The following is a 19,922-nucleotide window of genomic DNA, read 5'->3' as shown; positions in this document are numbered from 1 at the left end:
CACATCGGAGAAGATTATTTCAGCAACTGTCCATGAGGAACTACTGTCTCCAAGTCATATCACTCCAATAGCCAATCTTAGGATAAGCAACTAAAAGAGGCAAACTTCTCTAGTCCTTAACTCTCTGATTAGAAAACTAAGCACGAAAAGACACTGCTATCTAATGACTGGTTAGAGGGCTTGAGAGAAACAAGAACCAAAATTGTCCCGACACCACTGCTTTAGAGACAACACCACCTGGAGTCTTTTAACTGGTTTCTCAGCTGTACATTCTCACATCCTGATGCTAAAGCTCACCTCACACATGGAGAGAATTATTGAGAAATGTACAATTTTAGTTTCTATCATTACTTTCATTTTTGCTTTGAAAAGAACACATGAACCACCTGGTTCCAGAGATGTCTGATCTTGATCCCATATCATGGGGTTCAGGATAGGAGGGGTGAGAATGTAGACATTGGCCAGTAGGGCAAGCATATGGGATGACATGTGGTGTCCATACCACTGAGTGAGGACTGAGGAGACCCCAGGCCCATAAAAGAGGCTTATGACACAGACATGGGAGCCACATGTGTTGAGAGCTTTGTGCCGACCATTGTGGGAAGGAATGCGGAAGACAGCACAAAGAATCAGCACATAAGAAATAAATATTAGCACAACATCTATGATCAAGGTTGGCAATAGGACAAAAAAGCCACACAAGGTACTTACTCGTATGTCATTACAGGAAACCCAGGCCAGGAAAATGTGCTTACAAGCAGTGCTTGGTAGGGTGTTATTTCTGCAGAAAGTCAATCTTTTCAGAAGAAATATTGTGAGAATTATTCGACCATAACTTCTTAGAAGAATAGTCAGTCAAATTTTTCCTGTTTACGTGTAAGGACTGTGGTGTATCTTAGTGGGTAGCATATGGCAATGCAGCAGCGGTCAAACACTATCACCACCAAGAGCCCAGATTCAAAGAAGATAACGGAATGAATGAAGAAGAGCTGAGTGATGCAGTGACCCAGGGAGATCTCCCCAGAACGGAACCAGAAGATGGCCAGGGCCTGAGGCACTGTGCACGTGGAGAGGACAATGTCTACTCCAGTCAGCATGCAGAGGAAGAGGTACATGGGCTCATGGAGACTGCGCTTTGTGAGGATGATGCAGATGAGCAGGCTATTCCCAAGGAGGGCGATGACATAGGAAATGAGGAAGGGGATGGAAATCCACATGTGCTGGTCCTCAAGGCCAGGAATGCCCAGCAAGCGGAAGACTGTGTGGCCAACACCAATGTGGTTTAAGCAAGTCATGCCTACAGCAGATGACCTTGGACTTTTCATCCTGTTTACCTACCAGTTGAGAATTCAGACTTATATGGGTCTTTCCCATAGTTGCTGTGTCAGGAGCAATATAGGGTGATAAAATGAATAAGATGTCATCTGTTTTTTCAGTGAGATAACAATTTTTTAGAGGAAATGGACATTTATGTAGTAACTAAAATAATATAACAAGTGAACATATTAGCACTGTAAAAAACTATGGGAACCTAATAAAATGAGTAATTATTTCTATTTTGCTATAGGATGTCTTTGGATGGAAGTGAATTATGTGGAGAATGGGATGAAGTTATTTGGGAGGTTAAGGATAGATGCTTGTCATACAAATACTTATTGCATTTAAAAGTTTGCAATCCACTGTGGTGGTATGATTGCATTATTAAATGGCAGAAAGACAGAAGCAAAATTATTTTGGCTCTGATTAGAAATTAAGTAGCTCGGATGCCATCCTGGAAAGAGACATAGTCAACCACCATGAATTTTTTAATTTGAGAGCATTAGATACCATCTACTTTTTTAAAACCAGACAAAGGTCCTCATGTTTTCAAATACATACCTTATGCTAACTGCCCTCTGGTTGGGTGATTTACTTTTATTTCTCCCCACTAAAATTTAGCCTACATCAATAGATAACTTACTCAGCTGCTTCATATGCAGTCTTCATAGCCTAGAAGGTGACGATCAAGGAAGACTGAGCACTGGGCACCAGCGAACAGAGATTTTATGCATTTGTCTGAAGACTCCATGGGAGGCTACCCACTTCCCCCTGGGAACCCAGACTTAGAGCTGTATTTTCAGCAACATGCCCTTATTCCATGGGTCAAGTAATTATGGTTCTCTATGTCTGGCAACACCACCCCCTTTTCCACAACTTTATCCCGGGACTGGGTGTACACATATATTTTTTCTAATGAATATTAATGTAATTACATTAAATATTCCTGGTTCCATATTAATGAGGATTAGGATATCTTAATCCTACTTTAAATCAGCACAAAGTAATTGTCTCTCATTTGTCTAGATTATTTTTAAAACACTTATTCCCTCAATGTTTTTTTGTAATTTTGACAATTTCAAAATGAAATTTGTACCTTATTTTTATATCATTTTATTTTGTAATCTGAAATCATAAACTTTATTCTTAATATAAGAAAATTTTAAAGTCTTCATTAAAATTGTAGTATATTTGATGTGCTTATGTGATTCAAGGTATAATTAAGAAATAAGCTCGATGGTTCTCTCCTTTGGCAACAAATCTACAATTAATGATCAGTTATCACACTTCCCTATATCTTCTAGCTGGCAAATTATGTCCACCCTTTAAAATATTCTGTTTGATTTTCATTAACTTAGCCAAAGTTAAGTAGCATGTACAATTTATAAAGAAGAGAGTGCTGTGTATGTGTGTATATGTAATGGTACATTGAGATTTGTATTTAAAATGGAGGACTGAACTAACTCAGAAAGACTTCATGTCTATTTAGCTTCCTAATGTATATATGTAGTATCAAACATATTTATCAAAAATGTTTGATAAAATATTATTTTTCCATTAAATACTATGTTGAGATTATTAAAGCACAGAAAAACTAAATAAATATTGCCATAATTCCAATGGAAATTGCATGTAAATTCAGCCATTGTTAACATTTGGCCACCTCCGCCCCCATCATCTTCCCTGCCATCATTCCTAGTCTAAATTTTACTATACCATGGGAGTAAAATATGAAGAGATCATGAACCTTCATTTCTAAATATTTAGCATGTAACTTCTAAGTACAGTTTCTTACATACAGCAGTGTAATGATTAAATTAATGGTACTTAACATTGGCACAATGCTGTAATCTAATTTAACAGTTCTCCCAAAATTCTTTTTCAGAGCAATTATCTTCTTTTTCAGTTTCATACTACATATCTGATTAAGTTGCCATACATTTATTCTCCTTTAATCTGGACCAGTTCTTCAAGCTTTTATTTTCTTTCATGGAATACCAGTGATAATGACATTTTTACAAAAAAATACAAGACCATGTTTTGAATAATCCTCCTGAATTTGGGTGTATTCCACATAATTAGGTTCTAATTATGCATTTGGGGCCAGAATACTACATAAGTGATGTTGGATCCTTCTTGTATCACATCAGAAGGTAACCAATTGAAGTTTGGTCCTGTTATTGGTGATATTAGAGTTAATTAGAAAAAGTGGGTACTTTTAGAATGTGTTCACACCCAAGTAACCATTAATTTAGAATATATTGGTATATGAATCTTATGGTAACTGCAAACCAAAAATATATCACTGATACACAAAAAAATACAGAAAAGGAATCGAAGCATAATACTAAAGAAAGTCATCAATGAAAAGGGATGATAGAAGCAAAGAAGAAAGGAACAGAGAAGAACTACAGAAAAACAACCAGAGAACAATTAACAAAATGGCAATAAGTACATACCTATCAATAATTACTCTAAATTATTGATTTAGAGTATTAAATTAAGACATGTAAATGGCCTAAATGCTGAAATCAAAACACATAGGGTGACTAAATGGATAAAAAGCAAGATCCATCAATATGCTCAATATCAAACTAAATATCAAACTAAAAAGTTCTGTATGGCAAAGGATATGATCAACAGAACAAAAAGGCATCCTACAGTATAGGAGAATATATTTGTAAATGACATATCCAACAAGGGGTTAACATCCAAAATATATAAAGAACTCACATGCCTCAATACCCAAAATGCAAATAACCTGATTTAAAAATTGGTGGAGGATATGAATAGATAATTTTCCAAAGAAAGTCAGATGGCCAACAGACACATGAAAAGATGCTTCACATCACTAATTATCTGGAAATGCAAATTAAAACCACAGTGAGATATCACCTCACATCAGTAACAATGGCCAGCATCAAAAAGACTAAGAACAACAAATGCTTGCAAGGATGTGGAGAAAAGGAACCCTCCTACACTGCTGGTGGGAATGTAAGCTAGTTCAACCAAGCAATATGGAGGTTCCTCAAAAAAGTGAAAAGAGAAATACCATTTAATCTGGGAATCGCACTCCTTGGCATTTACCCAAAGAATACATGTTCTCAGATTCAAAAAGACATATGTACCCCTATGTTTATTGCAGCACTATTTACAATAGCCAAGAAATGGAAGTATCGTAAGTGTCCATCAGTAGATGAATGAATAAGGAAGATGTGGCACATATGCACAATCGAATACTATTTATCCATAAGAAAGAACAAATCCTAGCATTTGCAACAACATGGATGGAGCTGAAGGACATTATGCTCAGTGAAAGAAGCTGGGTGGAGAAAAAGAAGTGTGAAATGATTTCCCTCATTTGTGGAGCATAACAATGAAGCAAAACTGAAGGTACAAAACAGTAACAGGGGAGGAGCCAAGATGGCAGCGTGAGTAGGACAGTGGAAGTCTCCTCCCAAAAGATGTATATTTCTGAAAATACAACAAATACAACTATTCCTAAAAGAGAGACCAGAAGATACAGTACAACAGTCAGGCTACACCTACATCTGTGAGAACCCAGTGCCTCGCAAAGGGGAGCAGCAACCTGAGGCCAGCCACACTCACAGCAACTGCCTCTTTCACAGTGGTTGGGCAAGAATCAGAGACCTGCATGCACGCAACTGCCCAGAACAAGTCGCTAGGGGTCTCTGTTCTCCTAGGGGAGGAACGAGGAGCAAGCAGGAAGGGACTTTGTTCTCCCAGCTTACACACACACCAACTGCCCATCGAAATGAAAAAGCAGAAGGATTTGATTCAGACCAGAACCACACAGACATCCTCCCCTGAGAGGGAACCTGGGGAGATAGACCTAACCAATCTTCCTGAAAAAGAATTCAAAATAAAGATCAAAACCATGCTGATGGACTTGCAGAGAAATATGCAATAGCTAAGGAGGGAGAATACAGAAGAAAAACAATCTCTGGAAGGACTTAAAAGCAGAATGGATGAGATGCAAGAGGCCATTAATGGAATAGAAATCAGAAAACAGGAATGAGAGAAGCTGATGCAGAGAGAGATAAAAGGATCTCCAGGAATGAAAGAATATTAAGAGAACTGTGTGACCAATGAAATGGAACAATATCCACAATATAGGGGTACCAGAAGAAGAAGAGAGAGAAAAAGAGATTGAAAGTCTCTTTGAAGAAATAATTGCTGAGAACTTCCCCAAACTGTGGGTGGCAGACCACGGAAGCACACAGAACTCCCCACACAAGGGACCCAAGGAGGACAACACCAAGACACATAATAATTAAAATGGCAAAGATCAAAGACAAGGACAGATTATTAAAGGCAGCCAGAGAGAGAAAAAAGGTCACCTACAAAGGAAAACTGATCAGGTTCTCATAAGACTTCTCAACAGAAACCTTACAGAACAGAAGAGAATGGCATGACATATTTAATGCAATGAAAAAGAAGGGCCTTGGACCAAGGATACTGTATCCAGCACAATTATCATTTAAATATGTAGGAGGGATTAAATAATTCCCAGACAAGCAAAACTTGAGGGAATTTGCCTCCCACAAACCACCTCTGCAGGGTATTTTAGAGGGACTGCTCTAGATGGAAGAACTCCTAAGGCTAAACAGATGTCACCAGAGAAAATAAAATCACAGCAAAAAAGCAGAACAATCAAATACTAACTAAAGGCAAAAAATAAAATCAACTACCCACAAAACCAGTCAAAGGAAACAGAAAAGAGCACACACACACACACACACACAAAAACACCTAACACACAAAGAATGGAGGAGCAGGAATAAAAAGGGAGAGAAATAAAGAATCATTAGACTGTTTATAACAGCTCAATAAGTGAGTTAGGTTAGACAGTAAGGTAGTAAAGAAGCTAACCTTGAACCTTTGGTAACCACGAACCTAAAGCCTGCAATGGCAATAAGTACATATCTTTCAATAATCACCCTAAATGTAAATGGACTGAATATACCAATCAAAAGACACAGAGTAATAGAATGGATAAAAAAGCAAGACCCATCTATATGCTGCTTACAAGAGACTTACCTCAAACCCAAAGACATGCACAGACTGAAAGTCATGGGATGGAAAAAGATATTTCACGCAAACAACAGGGGGAAAAAAGCAGGTGTTGCAGTACTACTATCAGACAAAATATACTTCAAAACAAAGAAAGTCACAAGAGATAAAGACAGACATATAATGATAAAGGGGTCAATCCAACAAGAGGATATAACCATTATAAATATATATGCACCCAATACAGGAGCACCAACATATGTGAAACAAATACTAACAGAATTAAAGGAGGAAATAGAATGCAATGCATTCATTACAGGAGACTTCAACACAGCACTCACTCCAAAGGACAGATCCACCAGACAGAAAATAAGTAAGGACACAGGGGCACTGAACAACACTCCAGAACAGATGGGCCTAAAGACATCTGTAGAACTCTCCACCCAAAAGCAACAGGATACACATTCTTCTGAAGTGCACATGGAACATTCTCCAGAATAGACAACATACTAGGCCACAAAAAGAGCCTCAGTAAATTCAAAATGATTGAAATTGTACTAACCAACCTCTCAGACCACAAAGGTATAAAACTAGAAATAAATTGTACAAAGAAAGCAAAAACTCTCACAAACACATGGAGGCTTAATAACATGCTCCTAAATAATCAATGGATCAACAAATCAAAATAGAGATCAAGCAATATATGGAAACAAATGGCAACAACAACATGAAGCCCCAACTTCTGTGGGATGCAGTGAAAGCAGTTTTAATAAGAAAGTATATAGCAATCCAGGCCTATTTAAAGAAGGAAGAGCAGTACCAAATAAATAGTCTAAAGACACAATTATCGAAATTGGAAAAAAGAACAAATGAGGCCTAAAGTCAGCAGAAGAAGGGACATAATAAAGATCAGAGAAGAAATAAATAAAATTGAGAGGAATGAAACAATAGAAAAAAATCAATGAAACCAAGAGCTGGTTCTTTGAGAAAATAAACAAAATAGATAAGCCCCTAGCCAGACTTATAAAAAGAAAAAGAGAATCTACACACATTAACAGAATCAGAAATGAGAAAGGAAAAATCACGACAGAACCCACAGAAATACAAAGAATTATTAGAGACTACTATGAAAACCTATATGCTAACAAGCTGGAAAACCTGGAAGAAATGGACAACTTCCTAGGAAAATATAACCTTCCAAGACTGACCAAGGAAGAAAAAGAAAATCTAAACAGACCAATTACCAGCAAAGAAATTGAATTTGTAATTAAAAAAAAAAAACTACCCAAGAGCAAAACTCCTGGGCCAGACGGATTTAACGTGGAGTGTCATCAGATATTTAGAGAAGACCTAGTACCCATCCTCCTTAAAGTTTTCCAAAAAAGTAGAAACAGGGAATACTCCCAAATTCATTCTATGAAGCCAGCATTACTATACCAAAACTAGGCAAAGACCCCACCAAAAAAGAAAATAACAGGCCAATATCCCTGATGAAACATAGATGCAAAAAACACTCAACAAAATATTAGCAAGCTGAATACAAAAATACAAGAGGATCATACACCATGACCAAGTGGGATTCATCTCAGTGATGCAAGGATGGTACAACATTAAAAAATACATCAACATCATCCACCACATCAATAAAAAGGAGGAAAGGAGGACAAAAATCACATGATCATCACCATAGACGCTGAAAAAGCACTCGACAAAAATCAACATCCATTCATGATAAAATCTCTCGGCCAAATGGGTATAGAGGGCAAGTACCTCAACATAATAAAGGTCATATATGAAAAACCCACAGCCAACAACATACTGAACAGAAGAAGCTGAAAGCATTTCCTCTAATATTGGGAACAGGACAGGAATGCCCACTTTCCCCACTGTTATTCAACATAGTACTGGAGGTCCTAACCATGGCAATCAGACAAAACAAAAAAATACAAGGAATCCAGATCAGTAAAGCAATCAGACAAAACAAAAAAATACAAGGAATCCAGATCAGTAAAGAAGAAGTCAAACTGTCACTATTTGCAGATGACATGATATTGTACATAAAAAATCCTAAAGACTCCACTCCAAAACTACTCGAACTAATATTGGATTTCAGCAAAGTTGCAGGATACCAAATTAATACACAGAAATCTGAGGCTTTCCTATACTCTAACAATGAACTAATAAAAAGAGAAACCAGAAAAACCATTCCATTCACAATTGCATCAAAAAGAATAAAATACCTAGGAATAAACCTAACCAAGGATGTGAAAGACCTATACCCCGAAAACTACAAGACATTCTTAAGAGAAATTAAAGAGGACACTAACAAATGGAAACTCATCCCATGCTCTTGGCTAGGAAGAACTAATATTATCAAAATGGCCATCCTGCCCAAAGCAAGCTACAGATTTAATGCAATCTCTACCAAATTACCAACAGCATTCTTCAATGAACTGGAACAAATAGTTCTAAAATTTATATGGAACCACCAAAGACCCTGAATAGCCAAAGCATTCCTGAGAAGGAAGAAGTGGGATTGACCTCGCTCCCCAACTTCAAGCTCTACTACAAAGCCACAGGACTGAATACACCAGAAGACAATTTGGTACTGGCACAAGAACAGAGCCACAGACCAGTGGAACAGAATAGAGTTTCCAGACATTAACCCAAACATATACGGTCAATTAGTATATGATAAAGGAGCCATGGACATTCAATGGGGAAATGACAGCACCTTCAACAGCTATTGTTGGCAAAAGTGGATGACTACATGTATGAGACTGAAACTGGATCATTGTCTAACCCCATACACAAAAGTAAATTTGAAATGGATCAAAGACATGAATGTAAGTCATGAAACCATAAAACTCTTAGAAAAAAACATAGGCAAAAATCTCTTGGACATAAACATTAGCGACTTCTTTATGAACATATCTCCCTGGGCAAGGTAAACAAAAGCAAAAATGAACAATTGGGACTACATCAAGCTGAAAAGCTTCTGTACAACAAAAGACACCATCAATAGAACAAAAAGGCATCCTACAGTATGGGAGAATATATTCATAAATGACAGATCCAATAAAGGGTTGATAATGAAAATATATAAAGAGCTCACACACCTCAACAAACAAAATAGAAATAATCCAATTAAAAAAAGGGCAGAGGAGCTGAACATACATTTCTCCAAAGATGAAATCCAGATGGCCAACAGACACATGAAAAGATGCTCCACATCACTTGTCATCAGAGAAATGCAAATTAAAACCACAATGAGATATCACCTCACCACCAGTAAGGATCACCACCATCCAAAAGACAAACAACAACAAATGTTGGTGAGGTTGTTGAGAAAGGGGAACCCTCCAACACTGCTTGTGGGAATGTAAATTAGTTCAACCATTGTTGAAAGCAGTATGGAGGTTCCTCAAAAAGCTCAAAATAGAAATACCAATTGACCCAGGAATTCCACTTCTAGGAATTTACCCTAAGAATGCAAGAGCTAGTTGAAAAAGAAGTATGCACCCCTATGTTTATCGAAGCACAATTTACAATAGCCAAGAAATGGAAGCAACCTAAGTGTCCATCAGTAGATGAATGGTTAAAGAAGATGTGGTACACATACACAAAGGAATATTATTCAGCTATAAGAAGAAAGCACATCCTGCCATTTGCAACAACATGGATGGAGCTAGAGGGTATTATGTTCAGTGAAATAAGCCAGGCACAGAAAGACAAGTATCAAATGATTTCACTCATATGTTGAATATAAGAACAAAGGAAAAACTGAAGAAACAAAGCAGTAGCAGAATCAGAGAACCCAAGAAAGGACCAATAGTTACCAAAGGGAAAGGGACTGGGGAGGATGGGTGGGAAGTGAGGGAGAAGGTAGGTTGGGGGGAAGAAGAAAGAGGGCATTATGATTAGCATGTATAATGTGTTGGGGAAACAGGGAGGGCAACACCGAGAAGACAAGTAGTGATTCTACATCATCTTAGTACGCTGATGGACAGTGACTGTAATGGGGTTTGTGCGGGGGACTTAGTGAAGGGGGGAGTCTAGTAAACATAATGTTCCTCATGTAATTGTAGATTAATGATACCAACAAACAAAACAAAATAAAACAAGCAAACCGCAGCAGACTCACAGACTCCTAGAAGAGACTAGTGGTTAACAAAGGGGAAGGGTGTGGGAGGGTGGATCGGAACAGAGGGAGAAGGGGATTTAGTGATATTATATTTAGTATACACTGTGGGTGGGGGTCACGGGGAAAACTGTAGCACAGAGAAGACAAGCAGTGACTCTGGCATCTTACTACACTGATGGACAGTGACTGCAATGGGGTATGGGTGGGGACTTGATAATATGGGTAAATGCAGTAACCACATTATTTTTTCATGTGAAACCTTCATAAGAGTGTGGACCAATAACACCTTAATAAAAATTCTTTTTAATTTCAAAAAAAAGAACCCTATTGTGGCTGCAGATAATGTCATCTTCTATCAGAAGTGCTTCCTCATGATTGTGGGAAGATGGCAGAGTATAGAGAGCCTGAATCCACCGTCTCTCACCTACACACCAAATCTATACCTTTATATGTAATATTTCTCCCTAAAGAAGAACTGGGACTGAAGTGAACACTTTTTAATATAGTGAGGACTGAAAGATTTTTTTTGATGGCCAGAGAAACAGAGACATGGTAACCATGGGAGCTCCACACGCAGCTCAGCCACCAGCAGAGGGCTGGGGTAGGGATATTCATGACAGGGCTCTCTCCACAAGAGAAAGGAGAGATGGGCGATATTTCCCCAGCCTCCCCCAGTCCAATAGTCTGGGAACTCTCAGGAGCCCTAAATTCTCCATCCCCGTGCTGACGGCTCATCCTTGAGGCACTTCCCAGTGCAAAAACCCATATTCCAGGCCCACTCAGCCCAGCAGCATCAGACTTTGCTGCTTGGCAGGCAGAGGGGGACTTTCACAGCTTTCTCATCTCTCTCTCAGCCCAACTGGGGAGGTGTGGAAGCCAGCTTCAAGCACTCCCTCCTCAAGGGCACCAGCCCCCAGAGCCCCATGACCACCCTGCCTACTCCCTTAGCCCAGCAGAAAAAACCCTTCCAGAAGCACCACAGCTCACAAGGGCTGGCTGAGGTGAACTGACATCCACTGCAGCTTGAGATAGAGTACTGCCAGAGACAGACAGAAAGGCAGCCCCACCCATAGCCCAGCAAGAGCAACTGGGGCTCCACCACAAAGGAGAACCAGGCACTGGTGAGCAAAGAATCTTGAGCTTGTGGGCACTACAGGAAGCCTGCTTCATAAAGGTATCACTCTCTAGACCAGGAAGCCTAGCAGACTCATCTAATCAAAGGAAGAAACACAGAAATCCTGACAAATTGAGGAGGTACAGGAATATGTTCCAAACAGAACTGCAGGATAAGACACCAGAAAGAGGGGTAAATGAAATGGAGATCACCCATCTTCTTCATAAAGATTTCAAAGTAACAGTCATAAATATGATCACTGATCCGTGGAATAGTATTGACAATCTCAGGAGGGATTTCAACAAAGAGATAGAAGAGCTAAAAAAGAACCACTGAGAGCTAAAGAATACAGCAACTGAAATGTAATATCGAATAGAGGGAATGAGTAATAGACTGCTGCAAGTAGAGGAGACAATTAATAAGATGGAAATTAGAGAACAGGAAAACAACCAAGCTGAGGAACAGAGAGAAAAAGGAATCTCTAGAAACAAAAGAATACTAAGAGCTGTGTGACAACCCCAAATGAAACAATATTGGCACAATAGGGGTACAAAAAAGAGAAGAGAGAGACAAAGGTGGAAAATCTGTTTGAAGAAATAATTTCTGAAAACTTCTCCAATATAGGGAAGGAAACAGACACCCAAGTCCTGGAAGAACAAAGAACTCCTAAAAAAGGAACCCAAGGGAGACAACACCAAGGCATATTATAATGAAAATGATAAAGACTGAGTAAAGGAAGATATTGAAAGGAGCCAGACAGAGAGAAAAGATTATAAATGAAACTTCATCAGACTATCAGCAGACTTCACAGCAGAAAATTTACAGGCCAGAGGGGAGTGGAATGAAATATTTAGTGTATTGAAACAGAAGGACCTTCAACCAAGGATCCTCTACCTAACAAGGTTATCATTCAAATTTGAAGGAGAGTTTAAAAATATGCCAGATAAATGAAGGCTGAAGGAATTTACAACCACTGAACTGGCATTAAAGGGTATCGCATAGGGACTTCTACAGATGGAAATATTATTAAGTCTAAGTAGTTTTCACCAGTGAAAATAAACCCACAATAAAGATAGTAACCCACAAAAAAAGAAGAACAAATCCCAAAATTAGTGGTAGGAGGAATATAATAAGGACCAAGTCATTATGAAATTAAAACAAAACAAGAGTAGTAATACCAACTATCCATAAAATCAATCAAGGGATACACACACAGAAAACTGAAGGTATCTCATACATAAGGTGTGGGGGAGGAAGAAGAACAATAAAATACTTTGAGATAGTGTTTGAAATAGAGTGATCAACTTTATATAGACCATTATGTCCATGAACATTATGGTAATTGCAAACTAAAGCCAATAATAGATACACCAAAAATTAAAAAGGAGAAATCCATCAGAACACTAAAGAAAACCATCAAGTAACATGGGTATAAGAGAGAAAAAAGGAACAGCAAGGAACTAAAAAAACAACCAGAAAACAATTAAATGACAATAAGTACATACCTATCAACAATTACCTTAACTGTAAATGGACTCAATGGCACCAATCAAAAAAACATAGGGTGGCAGAATGGATGAAGAAATAATACCCATCTGTATGCTGCCTACAAGAGACACAGTTCAGACCTAAAGACACACAGAGACTGAAAGTGAAGGGATGTAAAAGATATCATGTGAATAGGCATGAAAATAAATGTTGAAGCTACTTATATAAAAAAAATAGACTTCAGAAGAAACAAAGTAACAAGAGACAAAGAAAGATATTACATAATGATAAGGGGATCACTCCAAAAAGGGATATATCAATCATAAATATTTATGCACCCAGCATGGTTGCACCTAAATGTATTAGCCATATAATAACAGATCTAAAGGGATACATTGACAAAATGATAATAATAGGAGACTTTAACACCCCACTTAAATCAATGGCTAGATCATCCAGACAGAAAATAAAAAAGGAAATAGAGGTGCTGAATAATGCATTAGACCAGATGAACTTAACAGATATTTAGAGAACATTGTACCCAAAAGCAACAAAATACACATTTTTCTCAAGTGCGTATGGAACATTTTCCAAAATAGATCACATAGTAGGACACAAAACAAGTCTTAACAAATCAAAAAAGATTCAAATTGTATCAAGCATCTTCTTGGACCACAGTGGTATGAAACTATTTCTACAAAATACAAAAATACAAACACGTGGAGACCCAACAACATGTTTCTAAATAATCAATGGCCCAAGAAACAGATCAAAGAGGAAACCAAGCAATACATGGAAAAAAATGAAAGTAAAAATAAAACAGTTCAAAATATGTGGGATGCAGCCAAAGCATTTCTAAGTGGGGTAGTACTTCTAAGTACATAGCAATACAAGCATACACCAGGAAAGAAGAACAATCTCAATTAAAAATCTAATCTTCCAGCTAAAGGAACTAAAAAAAGAAGAACAAATCCCAAAATTAGTGGTAGGAGGAATATAATAAGGACCAGAGAAGATATAAGTAAAATAGAGACTAAGAAAACAATAGAAAAAAATCAATGTAACCGAGAGGTGGTTCTTTGAGAAAATAAACAAAATGGACACATACCTGCCCAGCGTTAACAACAACAACAAAATAAATAAATAAATAAATAAATAAATAAATAAATAAATAAATAAATAAATAAATAAATAAATAAAGGGAAAGGACACAAATAAACAAAATCAGAAATGAAAGATGTTACAACACAGAAATTCAAAGAATTTTAAGAGAATTCTATGAAAAATTATATGCCAATAAATTGAACATAGAAGAAAAAGGAAAATTTCTAGAAAAGTACAACCTTGCAAGTCTGACCCAGGAAGAAACAAAATCTGAACAGAACAATTAATTGTAAAACAAAATTGAACTGGTAATCAAAAGTTCCCCCAAAACAAAAGCCTAGGCCCAAATGGCTTTATGAATGAATTATACCAAATATTTAAAGAATAGCTAATCCCCATTCTTCTTAAAGTATTCCAAAAATCTGAAGAAGAGGGAATACCTCAAAACTTATTCTACAAGGCCAATATCACACCCATACCAAAACAAAACAAAACCTCTACAAAAAAAGAAAATTTAGGCCAATATCCTTGATGAACAGAGAAGCAAAAATCCTCAACAAAATACTGGCAAACCAAATTCAAAAATACATCAAAAGGATCATCCATCACAATCAAGTGGGCTTTATACTAGGCATGTAAGGATGGTAAAATATCCAAAAGTCAATCAACGTGATACACCACATTAAAGGAAGGATAAAACCATATGATCATCTCAAAAGATGCTGAAAAAGCATTTGACAAAATTCAACATCCATTCATGATAAAAACTCTAAACAAAGTGGTTATATAGAAACATATCTCAACATAATAAAGGACATGTACAACAAACCCAAGGCAACATACTGATTGGTGAAAAGCTCACAGCTTTTCCTCTAAGACAGGAACAATGAATGCAAGTATGCCTACTCTCACCATTTTCATTCAACACACTACTAGAAGTCCTAGCCACAACAGAGAATAAAAAGAGATAAAAGACATCTAAACTGGTAAGGAAGAAGTTAAACTGTCACCAGTTGTAGATGACATGATACTGGTGGAGAAAGACAAATACCATATGATTCAACTTACATGTGGAATCTAAAACAAAACAAAACAAACAGCAATAGACTCATAGACACTGAGAAGTGACTGGTGATTCCCAAAGGGGAATGATTAGGGTGCATAAGAGAAATAAGTGAAGGGGATAAAGAAGCACAAAATCTCAATCACAATATCAATTAATCACAGGGATGAAAGTATAGCATAGAGAATACACTCAAAAGTTCTGTATCATCTTTCTACATAGACAGCAACTAAACTAGTGTGGTGGGCATTTAATAATGTATACATTGTCGAATCACTATGTTGTATACATGACAGTATAATATTGTATATGAAAAACACTTCCATATAAAAACTAATAAAAAAATAAAGCAAAGAGAAAACAAATCATATCTTATTTATATTTCTGTGCATAATTCCAGATGTCTCAGAATAGAATAGGATCAGGTAAGTGCCAAAGCATTTAGTAATATCAAGGAAAATCTTCCAATATAATTTGAATTTTCCTCTGCCTGTGTGAATAGACAATGAGGTCCTGAAAGATCTCCCCAAGTATGGCAAAGTTAAACCACGCTAGTGTTAGTCACACAGTCTTCAACTGCTTGGGCAGTCCAGGCCTTGAGGACAAGCACATGCAGACTTGCATCCCATTTTTCATTTCCTATGTCATCTCCCTGCCTGGGAACAGCCTGCTCGTCTGCATTATTCTCACAAAGTGCAGCCTCCATGAACCCAGGTACCTCTTCCTTTGCATGTTGGCTTGGTTGCTGCATCACTCAGCTCTTCTTCCTCCATTCCACCTTCATCTCTGAGTCAGGGATCTTGGTGGTGCTGGCATCTAACCGCTACAGCATTGCCATATGATACCCACTGAGATGAACCATTATTCTTACACATGCGCTGCGAAAATTGGTATGATGGTCTCTCTGAGAAGTTATTGTAAAATATTCCCCATAATATTTCTTCTGAAAAGACTTTCTGCAAAAGTAGCATCCTCCTAAAATGCTACTTGTAAGCACATTGTCGTAGCCCATATTTCTGTATGGAATATCTGAATAAACACCAGATGCGGATTTTTAAAAATCATACTGTCAACATTGATCTTAGATGAGCTCATTTTTTCCCCCTCTGTGTTGATTCTCAAGGCTGCCTTCCACATCCGCTCCTGAGATGCTCGCCACAAACCTCTGAGCCCATGTGGCTCCCACGTCTGTGTCATCAGCCTCTATTAAGGGTCTGGGGTCTTCTCAGTCCTCACTCAGCAGTATGGACACATCTCACCCCGTATCCGTGTCCTGCTGGCCAATGCCTATATTTTCATTCCACCTATGTTAAATCTCATTATTTATATGAGTAAGACTAGTAGATCCAGAAACTGCTGGTTCTACTCTTGTTTCTAAAGCAGAAATGACTGTAAAATGGAAACTTAGACTTTTCTCAGTAGTTCTCTCCATGGTTGAGGTTAGCTTTTGTATCAGGATATTGAAGGGTGCAGTGTGAAACCAGTCAAATAAATCCATGTGTTGTTGACCTGGAGCAATTATTTCAGGGATGTTTTAGTGAACATTTCTTCCAAAACCTTTAATAAGCCACTGGATATCAGTATCTTACAGGTCTTAGTTAGCTTTCTAAGTCATATATTCAAAACTAGATCATTTCACTCTCTTCTCTTAGGCTGGGGGTTAGAATGCAATAAAGTAGAGACAGTGGCCTTTTCTGCATTGTTGAGCTATTCTTCCCCAGGGTATTCTATGCTTTGAATGGCTGCACTTGTTTTAGTCCTTTAATTAGGACATGTTCCCAGCCATTCTTCCTTATTTCATAGCTATCTTCATATTTTCACTATTTAGACAAATTACTACAAAATTCATCTGTACCTTGTAATTCATATAAATTCCCCATTGATATAATTTTAGCATAAATTCATGAGTGTACATGTATGTATGTTTTCTTCTCTTTTAAAACACAAAAGATAGCATAAGTTTATTAATGCTTATGTACATGGCATTTTCATTCATATTGCCAATTGCTTGGAAGAAAATACTCAACATGAGACTAAACACAGTACACACACATAAGAGAATAGGAAATATTAAATTAAAAATACATTGATATATAAGAAATGTTATCTAAAGAGCATACTTGGCTAAATCAACCATGGTACATATTTAATTTACAATACAAAAGAACAGTAAGAAGTAATAATATGGGTTTATGTCTTTGCTGATGGAATTATACTCACATTGTATTTGTGAGAGAAGTAAGTTCCAGATCAGTCAAATATGATGCAATTTTTAAATAATATATTTACCTAAACCTCACATAAACCTATGCTAAAATCCTATGAATGGTGAATATGTTTCAGTTATAGGTGCAAGTGATTTTTATAATAATTTTAGTCTGAATGGTCTAATATTTATGCAGTGAACATAATTAGCTCAATGAAGAAGTGAAAGGTTGTTTTTTAAAAAGTATGGTCAAACACCACTGATCAATTAATTTCCTGTAGTATAGGAAAGCAAGAGAGGAATTATCTCAGATTTTGCTTGTCTGAAAATATCTTTTGTGGTCTTCATCTTTTTAAGGATAATTTTATGAATATAGAATTTCAAGTTGGCAGGGGTTTTTCACCACTTTATACTTTTCCATCTAGCTCTTTTGATTCTGTCTTTTGTATTAAGAATTGACTTGAGAGTTTTGCTGGGCTTCCTCTGAATATAATGTATCTTTTGTATCTGGCTTCTTTTAAGATTATCTTTCATGTTTTGTTTTTTCAGACATTTACCATGTATCTATTGTGGTTTGCTTTCCATGCTTCTCAGGAGTTTTCTGATCTCCTTGAATATGTGAATTTAGACCTTTCATCAACTGTGGATATTTTTCAGCCATTATCTTCTTGAATATTATTTTGCCCTGGTTTTTCTCTCCTGTCCAGTTGGGACTGCAATGATCCTTATATATATCTTGAATGTGTTTATTATATCTTGTGCTCATTTATCACCATTCTCCTTTTTTCTTTCTCCACTTTCAGATACTTTCATTTGTATGAATACTGTCTTTTAGATTCACTTAATTTTAGACTTTAAGAATCTCTGCCTGTATTGTCAATTATATAATGCAAAATGAGATACATTCTTTTGCATCTTTCCTGCATTGAAAACATACACAAAATTAAACAGCCAATTTCCCTTAACATTTTCCAAGTAAAAATTATACCACAGGGGAGCAGAGCCAAGATGGCAGCATGAGTAGTTCAGTGGAAATCTCCTCCCAAAAACATATGTATTTATGAAAATACAATAAATACAACTATTTCTAAAAGAGACACCAGTGGATACTGTACAACACCCAGGATACATCTACATCTGCGAGAACTCAGCATCACAAGAAGTGGGTAAGATATGAGCCATGGCCAGGCGGGACCCGAATGTCCCCCCACCCGAGAACCTGGTGGGAAGAAAGGAGTTGGAATGGGGAGGGAGTGAAAGCCCAGGACTGCTAAACAACCAGCTCTAGAAATCCACACCCAGAGCGCAGACACAAGGTTCACGGGGTGCTGGATATTAGAGAAACAGAAAAGCAAAACCTGCAGGCAGGTCCCTGAGATAAGAGAAAAGCGAATGCTTTTTGCAAGACTTAAAGAGACAGGGACCCCACAGCTGGATGAAGTCGTCCTGGCACACTTAGCCAGCAGTTGAGAATCCCGGGTAACTTTAGGTGCCCTAACCCCCTGGACAGCAGCAAAGCTCTGAAGCCCCTCATGGCACTAAGCAGCCTGCCAGTCATTCCCCCAACTGGCACGGACCCTGACACACCGGCCCAGTAGTGGGAGAGTGGCAGTGTGCACCAGGGGCAGCATCACCAGAGGGGACTGGGAGCGACTTGCATGTGCTGGTGGCACCAAAGGGGACAGGGAGCAGCCCATGCAAGCCCGCTGTGGTGGCGACCAAGCAGCCTGGGAGCGGCCTGAGCATGCCAGTGGCAGTGGCATCAGAAGGGCCCAGGAGAGGTCCGTGCGAGCCTGCAGTGGTGGCGACCGAACGGTCTGGTAGTGGCCCACATGCACCGGCATCAGTGGTGCTAGAGGGGCCTGCTAGAGGTCCACGTGAGCCGGCGGCGGTGGCGACCAAGGGGCTTAGGAGCGGCCCACATGTACCAGTGGCAGTGGCACCAGAGAGGCATGGGAGAGGCCTGCGTGTACCTGCAGCAGTGCCAGAGGGAGCAGCACACTCCCAGCAACTGACCAGAATCCCATATCGATGCACAGTTGCCCGGGCCAGATCCAAAGGCCGCTGCTGGCACACAGCTGCCTGGCAGGGGTGCCACTATCATGGAGGAGTGCACCTGGCATGCCTGCCACTCTCTGCAGGGCTCTGCGCTGCTCTGACAGAGACCCCGCCCACAGCAGCTTAGGGAATTAACTCGATGGCTGTTCCAGGAGTGTGGGTAACCGACACAGGCAGCGGAGAAGGGCAAGGCATCCAGCAAGCAGGAAAGGACTTTCTTCTCCCAGCTGACACACCTGCAACCTGCCTACAGCCACCACTATCACCATGAAAAGGCAGAAAAATTTAGTGCAGTCCAAAATAGTCCAGACAACTCCTGAGAGAGGATTTTCAGAGACAGACCAAACCAGTATCCCTGAAAAAGAATTCAAAATAAAAATCATGAACATGCTAA

General features: G+C 38.4%; 1 pseudogene; it reads right to left on the bottom strand.

Annotated features, from left to right (window-relative positions):
- Window positions 1-353: 353 nt before the first annotated feature.
- Window positions 354-1,295, bottom strand: LOC140844193 (olfactory receptor 52B4-like; annotated as a pseudogene).
- Window positions 1,296-19,922: the final 18,627 nt, after the last annotated feature.

This window comes from Manis javanica, chromosome 11 (genome assembly GCF_040802235.1).
Source record: "Manis javanica isolate MJ-LG chromosome 11, MJ_LKY, whole genome shotgun sequence".
Lineage (NCBI taxonomy): Eukaryota > Metazoa > Chordata > Mammalia > Pholidota > Manidae > Manis > Manis javanica.
Note: the sequence above shows the minus strand (reverse complement) of the source record. Positions and strands in the feature narration are given on the sequence as shown.